Genomic DNA, 9872 nt, shown 5'->3' on the forward strand with positions numbered 1-9872 from the left:
TTTATTTTTTTTCCTTTTTTCATCAATTTTATTTTCATTTTTTTCAGAATTCCATCTTTTGGTTAATTTTTCGTAAAACAGGAGAATTTCAAAAAAAATCCCATTTCGAAATAAGTTTGAACTTTAAAATTTTTCCTCTTGCTCCAATTTTATTTCAAAAAATTTCAAAACTAAAAAAATGTTTGCGTTCCAAAAAAAATACTTACGTTTTCCAAAGTTGTTTGATATTTTTAAAATTAATATTATTTTAGAAAATGACACAAATTCAAAAAATATTCATGTTTATTGAAATGTTCACAAATTTAATGTATTATTTGTGTTTAGAAACACGATTAAAAATTGTTTTTAATGTTGAAAACAGGTTCCCATTTTCAAAAATTGTTCACAAATTAAGAAAAATTTGATTTCTTAAAAAGAGGTTCATGCTTTCAAAAAATGTTTGTGAATTTCAAAAAAGACATATGAAGTTTTGTTCGTATTTTTCCAAATTTAATGATATTTAAAAAATGCTTGCATTTTTTAGAAAAAGAATCAGGATTTTAAAAATTGCTAACATTTCAAAGAATATATCAGAATTTCATAATTATTACTTTATTTTTTGAAAAGCTCAAAAAATATAAGAAAAATGAAAAAATGTTTGAAATGTTACACTACATTATGTTCTTAAATATTCGTGTTGGCCATTTTTTAGAAGGAGTTGTTTGTTCGAATGGCTCAGGTATTGAGGTCATGATTCTAATCCTTGAACTCAGCGGTTGTTTTGGATTTGTATTCGTGTCTTACAAACGCACGTCGTTTTGGTAACTGCCAGTGGCCTAACGCAGACGCGAATTGTTGTGCATCCCACATGCCATTTGGCCATAAAAGAGAATATGTTAGTTGGCTATAATTAAGAGAAATTATAGGCACATGCCAATAAAAGAGGATATGCTAGTTTGGCTTTGATTAAACAAATGTAGGCAAGTAAGTGCTAAATTAATCAAAGAGAATAAACCCTGGTAATGTCGGGACTACCTGGTTATGCGCTGATTATGGCAATGAAATGGGATTCACTTAATTAGTAATCCATCGGGTAGGCCATCATAGGAGAGAGTGGTCGAAGAAACTATGCCGTGAAGGTCACCGTGCAACAACAAAGTGAGGAGGCAACCATAAACTAGACATGGAGACGAACCCGGAGGAAAAAAAAGGCACGAGTTGAGTGGTGGCCACCACACCAACCAATCACACCACTATCAAAATCTCGCGGGCCAAACATGACCCATGAGAACACCACAACTCCTCGCTCTGTCGTCCCATCACTGCGGAGATCGTTTTAATGGACACATAAATTTACCACTCCTGATGTTTGTCGCAAAAAAAATCTTCCGTTGCAACGCACGGGCATATGTGCTAGTAAAATGAATAAAGCAACAAAGAAAACAAAAAAAGTGTTTTCAAATTTGAAAACTAATGGCACTAACAGAAAGTTTATAATTTTTCTAAAACTAAAAGCAAAAAGAATTAAAAAATAAAGCAAAAAACAAAAGAAAATAAATAATGCAGAAAACAAAACAAAAAAACTGGAAAAAAAATAAATATAGCAACAATAAGTATTTTGTTGTAAATAGAAACAAAATAAACTAAATAAAGCAATAAATAAAACAAAAAAACAAAAAAAGTGCCACCTACTGGGCCCCCACGGCCTGAATACGACTAGAAACCTTACCATGGGCCAGGATTCAGGCCCGTGGGAGGCCCAGTAGGCCCACAGGCACAGATTACAGTGTTAGGCTCGAAAGCCTGCTTTAGAGAGGAGCTCGAGAGGGAAGGCGCACCGCACCTTATAAACAGGTGCGCCTCCCTCTCAACTAGCGCGGTGGGACTAAACATTTGGGTTCAGGGCAGCACAGGCCTTTGGTCCCAGTTGGTGGCACCAACCGGGGCTAAAGGCGTGCATTAGTCCCGGTTGGTCCTACGACCCGGGACTAATGCCCTCCTTTAGTCCCGGTTGGTGCCACCAACCAGGACCAAAGGCCGCCGCTTCCCGCCCTTTGGGCTGCTGAAAAGAGGCCTTTGGTCCCGGTTGGTGGCACCAACCGGGACTAAAGGGGGGCATTAGTCCCGGTTCATGCCATGAACGACCAGGACCAATGGCTTTGCTATATAAGCAAAGGCTTAGCATTTTTCATTTCATCTCTGTTGTTGCTCGCGCCGACAACGCCGCCAGGCTGCCCGATTCACACCCCGCCGACGCCATCGCCGCCACCGTCGCCGCCCGCGCCCCGCACCGTCACCACCCCATGCCGCCCCGACGCCGTCGCCGCCCCGCGGCGCGCCCCGCCGACGCCGCCCGCCGCTCGCTCCTGCCCGCCCCGACGCCGCCCTTGTAAGCACCGTGCGCCCCTGCCGGCCCCCCGCCGCCGCTGTTGTTTTTACTTAGATGTTTTTATATTTTCATATATGTATGTATGTATTTTTTTTAGATATATGTATTTCTTATGTATGTTCATATATGTATGTATGTATTTTTTACATGTTTTTTGTATGAAGGTATGAATTTTTTCAATTGTAATATGCATGGTGTTTTAAAAATACATTAATTTTAGTACATTAATGTTCTATGATTTAGTACATTAATTTTAGGTTAGTTTCATTTTTAGAAAAGTTTTATATATTTAGGAAGAAGGAAGAGAAGAAGAGGAGAGGAGAAGAAGAGGAAAAAGAAGTAGAGGAAAAAGGAAAATAAGAAGAGGAAGAAAGGAGAAGAAGAGGAGAAATAAATAAGAAGAGGAAAAAAGAAGAGGAGAAGAAGAAAGGAATAGAGGAGGAGAAGAAAAAATAGAAAAAATTCTATTTTTTCTTTTTCTCCTCTATTCCTTTCTTCTTCTCCTCTTTTTTTTCTTCTTTTTTTTTCTTCTTCTTCTTCCTTCTTCCTTCTTCCTCTTTTCTTCCTTTTCCTTATTTTCCTTTCTCGACGGATAAGAAGAAAAAGAAGAGGAGAAGAAGAAAGAAAGGAATAGAGGAGAAAGAAGAAACTTTAACACGAGGGGGGGTACCGATACCCCCTCCCCGATAACATTATTTTCCCATGTATATGTATGTCGCGTCGTTGTCGATATACCGAGGGTGTCGAGGATCACCGAGGGGTCGAGGGTCGGGAACTAGGGTAGAGGGTCGAGGGTCGTTAAGCGGTCAAGGGTCAAGGGTTTCAGAGTCGAGGGGTTTCCTATAGTGTCAAAGTATTGAAGAAATCCATGGCTTCATCATTAGCCGGAAGTAACCATGGCATGATGGTATGAAGTCCTCCAAAGTTATTCTGGAATGGAGTCCTAGATAGGATAATTTGCCTTTTTGTACGAATTTCAGCAAAGGCCTTCCAAATAACGATATTTGGAAGGTTCTTGCTGAACTTTGTACCAAAAAGCGAATTATCCTATCTGGGACTCCGTTCCAAAATAACTTTGGAGAGCTTCATACCATCATGCAGCTGTTACTTTCGCCTAATGATGAAGACATGGTTTTGTTGAATCCTTTGACACTAGGAAACCTCCCGACCCATCGGCGATCCTCGACCCCTTGACCCTCGACCGCTCGGCGATCCACAACCCTCTACCCTACCGCGGGCGTCGATGCCCACGTCACATGTGGGACATAGATGTTTGTTCATATATAATGTAGATGTCTATGTATGTATGGAATGATATCGATGGATGTATGTTATCGGGGTCAAGGGTCGTCGAACATGAGAGGAAGAAGAGGATAAAAAAAGAAGAGGAAGAACAAAAAAAGAGGAGAAGAAATAATAGAGGAGTTCTACTCCTCTATTCTTTCTTCTCCTCTTTTTTTTCTTCTTCTTCCTCTTCTTTTCATCGGGAACGAGGGTCGTCGAGGGTCGCCGAACGGTAGAGGAAACCCTAATTACATAGCAAGTGAAGCGTTGTCATGTTTGAATAATAATTGCCATGTTGTAAATATTTGTAGAAACTATGGACACCCCGCCCCGAGACGAAGCACTAGAAGCGTTATTGAGGGACATAATCGCAGCAGGAAGTGATTCCGTCTGCTCGTTGATGTTTCTCAACGACACTGATGGTCTGGAAGGAGAGGGTGAAGAAGCAGTTGGCTATGATTATGATGGCTCCCATGACCCAATGCCGGTGCAAGAACGAGAGGGTGAAGAAGTAGACCATGAGGATGACTCCAGTGATCACCGAACTAAGTCCGGCCAGGTATATATATTAGTTAAGCCTGTGCTGACTAGCTAATTGATGCATTCATTGTTTTGGTATGTAAACATATTAATTAACTCTCGTCTTTGTTTCTTTTTTCTAGCCCTCCGGATCGAGCACAACTTCGGTAAAGAGACGAGGACCAAAGAAAAAGTTGAGCTCAGATGAAAGGTTAGAGATCATAGGAATCGCGCGACGGCCAACCAATTGAACCAATCCGGACAAAGAAGGCATTTGTTGCTCAGTGTAGGGCTCTGGTTAGGGACAAGATCCCGATCAGCATCCAGCAATGGTATAAGCCTAAGAACGAAGACCCTGAGGTGTCTTATGTCAATGATCTGCAGAAAAATGATCTTTGGACTGAGCTGAAGTCAAATTTCACCCTACCGCCAGAGGATGATCCGGAGAAGCCTGTTATAGAGCCATTAATCAAGTCTTTTGCTCTTAAGAAGATGGAAGACCTATTCAGGAATTGGAAGAAAGGCGTGAATAAGTTTGCCGTAAAAAAGATACACCAAAATTCAAGGGCAAATACGAGAAGATTGGAGATGACTGGCCCGCATTTGTGGCCCACAAGACATCGGAAAAGAGTCAAAAGATGTCGGCGACAAACAAGCAAAATGCTGCAAACAAGAAGCTTCACCATCGCACGGGATCAGGTGGCTACCTCATAGCCCGGCCTAAGTGGGCCAAGGCTGAGAATGATCTGCTTGATAAAGGGATCGAACCAGAGACAATGAACTAGATAGACCGTTGCCGAACTTGGTTCTTCGGGGCTGGCGGAACCTTGGACCCTGTATCAGGGAAGTGCATTTGGACGGACGATCAATTGGACATACCAGTCAAGAGGCTTCAGCAATATATCGAAGCAGCGCAGCAAGGGACGTTCGTTCCAGATAGGGAGAAGGACGAGCTCACAATGGCCCTCGGGAATCCTGAGCACCCTGGACGGACACGAGGCACACCAGGCTCCGTTTCGTGGAAGGCTGGGTTTCCGGACGCAGGGGGTTACAAAACCCAGGAGAGGAGGAAGAAACTAGAGCAGAGCCAACTGCAGGCGCTGCACGAAAGGGTAATGGGGCTAGAGGAACGAGAAGCACAATGGAGCAAACGACCTGCCGAAGCTTCCCCCGAAGCTACCCCACCATCTCAGCGGAGAAGCAGCGTGGCTTCCAACGAGCTGCTTCAGTCGGAGCATGCCTTGACGGCTCCTGCCAGCTATGCCGTGGATGCTATCACGGAGTCTCAAAATTGCCACCTTATGGCGGAATGGAGCAATTTGAAGGTCAAGGCGGCTGTTGGCTCTGTTTATCCTACACTTCCCGACTCAGCTTTTCACAGCCGGCCGATTCCAGAAGGATATGCTAAGGTGATGGTGGATGAAATAACGGAGGGATTTGAGGACCTCCGGCTTGACCACCCTACCAGTGAAGGGGAGACTAGGCTGGGTTCTGCTCTGAAGACTCCATGCCTATGGCGGAAGGATCTCATCAACCTTCCGAACTGGACGCCTCCGCCTCCTCCTCCTCCTCTGGCGAGTCAGGGCACTCTGCCTCCTCCACCGCCTCCTCCTCCGGCGAGTGACGATCTGGGCACTCGCCTGGCTCCTTCTCTGGCGTGTGGCGGCACTCCGCCTCCTTCTCCGCCTGCGCCGGCGCACCCGAGCAGCCAGCCTCCTCCTTCTCCGCCTCGTCAGCAAGGGCGGAAGAGACCCGTCGCCGCTCCGGCTGCTCTGGCACGTCGTAGTCCTTCTCCTCCGCCTCGTAAGCAAGCAAAGAAGACATCCGCTCTGTCTACTCTGTCGGCATCTAGCAGTACAACCAAAGGTGGGAGGAGATACAGATTCGGTCCTTGTCGGAAGACTCCAGAGAAGTTACCATACGAGAGGACCGAGGAGGAAAACGCGAAGATCGCGCAGACCGAAGTGGATGGCTGGTTTGCAGGGTTGAAAGAAAAGAGACATCCACCTCCGTAGGAGAAGGTAGATCCGGTGAAAGCGAAGCGCACTCTGGCTGCCCTGAGAAAACCACCCAAGTCTCCTCCGAAAGGCAACTAGGAGCGCATTATTGGAAAGGCATTTGCCGAAGCGGAGAGGTCGGGAAGTACTAAAAGTGATCAAAGGATGAAAGAACGACGAGCTGGGAAACAAATTGCCCAGCTCGGTGAAAAAGTGAAGCAATCGTGCCCCCCGCTCAAGGTGCCTGCTAGCGACATCGTCGATCCGAGGATGGTGCCCGGTTATGGCAATCCTGTAGATTACCTGCCCGACGATGTACATTATGATTTCTTGGAGGTGCAGATACAAAGATACGAGTAGGGGAAGCCTCTCGTCAAAGATGAAAGATCTCTATCAACGATGATGGCAAGATTGCATGATTGGTACATGAAAACCTGTAGAGAGTCTGAGGGGAGGAGTACTTTGTATGTGAGAGTTAAAAAGGAGCATGACCTCGTTGGAATTGAACTGTTGCCTATTCCATTTGAGGAGTTCTATCAGTTTTTCAATCAATTGGCCCTCGATAAAGCAACGGTCACCTGCTACTTTCTGTAAGTAGTACTACTTCTGTCATTAAGTCTCTGTATATAACTCAGCTCTGTCATTGCATGTATTTATAATTATCCTCACTATATTATGCAGATTGAAGATCGCTGAATTGAAGAAAAGACAAGTGGGTGATATTGGGTTCATTAACACATATCTCATAGATGCAACTGAGGTTGAATTTCATGCCGAAAATACCGAGGACAACTTGCTATGATCGTTGGAAATAAATGAACACAAAGATATAGTACTCTTTCCTTACAACTTCAAGTGAGTGTTACTGTCTTGTGGCATATTCGGTTTCCCTTATTAGTCCAGGTTATAGTAATGTAATATTGATGAGTTATGCATGCGTGCGCAGCTACCACTATATTCTCCTAGAGATTAAGCTTGAGCAGGGAGTAGTAACTGTCTTAGACTCCAAACGAAAAGATCCCAAGGAGTATGCGGACATGACTGAAATGCTCGAGAAGTAAGTTAAATCAATAATTATCCACCATATCAGCAACTTTGTTCATTTCTGATATCAAGTAATTGTTTTCTTTGTATGGCAGGGTTTGGAGAAAATTCACCAAAAAAGCTCCGGGACTGCCGAAGAAGCTGCAATTTAGACACCCGAAAGTAAGTACTATAGTAGCATATTCCACGCATCTCCTAGTGAATCAAGTGCTAGTTTCATCAATACCATTTAGCATGCTTGCTAATTATCAGTTTGATTGACCTCTATTTCTTGTAAAGTGGTTGTGGAAGGAACAAGGGAATGATTTTTGTGGATACTACATTTGCGAGTCCATCCGCCACACGACCTGTGAGCGGGGCTACTCTGACAAACAATATGTAGTGCGTAAATAAAAATATTCACAATTTTATTTTATTACCATCATTTGTGTTGAGTTTCATTCATTCATATATATATATGTATTGACCCCCTTCTTAAAATTAGATGTTTCGGATGCGGGATGAACTCCTAACACCAGATCGCCTGCGAGCAATTCAAGAGGAATTGGCGGCATTCTTTCTTGACCACGTGATCGCTGAAGACGGAGAATACTATGTGGACCACTCGTTCGTATGTTAGGAGATTATATTTGTAAAAGATAATTATTGTATATATGTAGCCGGTAGTGTCGGATAGATATACGAGAGCTTGTTGTTCGACCAATCTCTCGGAGAAGGAGAGGTGGTCGATATCACTTCTCTCTGTATGCATATATGTTCATGACGATCTTCTGTGTTTCCTTCATTTTCTTACTAGCTAGCTAGCTTGTCTAGCTATACGTATGTATAGTACGTAGCGTCGACCAAGCACGGACAAAAGAGAGGACACTTCTCTCTATTAATTAGCTAGCTAACACAATATATGAAACACCTAAATTAACCCCCCAAAACCCCCAACCCCCCCCCCTTTTTAAAAAAACAAAAACCCCAGCCACTGAAATGCTGACGCGTGGATGCCTATTGGTCCTGGTTGGTGCCACCAACCGGGACTAAAGGCCCTCCTGCCTGGGCTCAGCGCACAGGCCACGTGGAGGCCCATCTGTCCCGATTCTGGATTGAACCGGGACTAAAGGGCCAGGGCATTAGTACTGACCCTTTAGTCCCGGTTCATGGGAGTGGCTACAGTGAAGCCCACTCCCTCCCTTTTCCAGGGGCTGGCTTGGCCACAGTGTGCTGTACCAGCGGAGATCTCCGTCTAGCGCAGCACTGTTGCCATGCCATCCCTGACATCAGCACCAGTGGGCGGAGTCCTGCACCCACGACGGCCTATCAGTATGATCCAAGGACGATGGGACCTACCAGTCAGCGAGAGTCCAGAAGACGGCAAGAGCACTACCAGTCAGACTCGATGGGAGTCGGCCCCTGGGAGTCGGCCTGCCCCTCCCACGGGTCCCATGCGCCATTAACCAGACGAGACTGGGAGTGGCTACAGTAATCGCCCGCCAGGCGGCGGAGCTGTAGCCACGACCCCCTGACCGAGCCTGCGTCATTAGAGGCACGACTACAGTAATCAGCAGCCGGCAAGACCGCAAGCAACGCGTACGGCATGCCGGCTCCGTACCGGACCAGTCGGCGAAGAAGTCGGCGGCCGAAGAGACTGACGGCTGGGCCCTGCGCCCAGCCGAATTACCACTGTACCCCTGGGGGTAGGCCTATATAAACCCCCCAGGGCACCCATGCGAAGGGGTCCAACCCATTAGAACTAGACCAGATCATAGAGGAAGGAGAGAGCTAGCCTTGCCTTCTCCTACCTCTAGCATACAGCTCAAGGAGCACCTTTGTATTCACTTTGCCTTAGTGATCATGCGGAGACCCCGCAGAGAAGGACTAGGGCTGTTATCTCCTAGGAGAGCCCCGAACCTGGGTAAAGTACGCCGGCATTCGTGTCTACGCCTCATCCCACTTCCGGGCACCGGCGACGTTCTACTCGCTCCCACCATGATAAGCCATCCCTTGGCATATGTCCCACCCAACCCCCGACATTTGGCGCCCACCGTGGGGCGAGGTGCACCGTCGTCCGGAGACCTATTCTGGATGGGAACCCTTTTCCTCCCTGGTGAGCGCAGCCAGCCCGGCACGCCAGACGGGGTCTGCGCTGATGCGCTGCATGGCGCGGAAATCGCCTGCATGGCCAGTTGCCTCGCCGATCTTGTTGGCGAAGTTCACCTCTCCGACGAGCCCGCGTCCGACACGGGCACAGGCGGCCCCGAGAGCCTCCTCGCGGGCCTCCTCGACCAACTCCACGTCACCAGCGAGCCGGCTGTGGACCTAGAGTCTGTAGGCTCCACCGACCCAATGATGGTCGACTCCGACACTGCGTTGCTTGACGCGTTCCCCACTAACGTGGTGGTCTACGACGAGCCGCTCCCTCGTGCGGAGAGCGGCGGAAGTACCATTACGGAGGTGCTTGTCATCGGTCACGGCGAGCACTCCGGCGGAGGTGCTCGTGACCCGCTCGACGCGGAGCTGCAAGACCTGACTGCGCCCATTTCCGAAGACGCCGACGCCGAGACGCTGGAGGCACGCCGCCTTCAGCTTGTCGAAGGCGCCAAGAAGCTGGCCAGCATGAGACACCTGTCAGAGGCCTACCAGTGCGAGATGGACCGCGCGGTGGGTGGCAC

The sequence above is a fragment of the Triticum aestivum genome, chromosome 2B, assembly GCF_018294505.1.
Source record: "Triticum aestivum cultivar Chinese Spring chromosome 2B, IWGSC CS RefSeq v2.1, whole genome shotgun sequence".
Lineage (NCBI taxonomy): Eukaryota > Viridiplantae > Streptophyta > Magnoliopsida > Poales > Poaceae > Triticum > Triticum aestivum.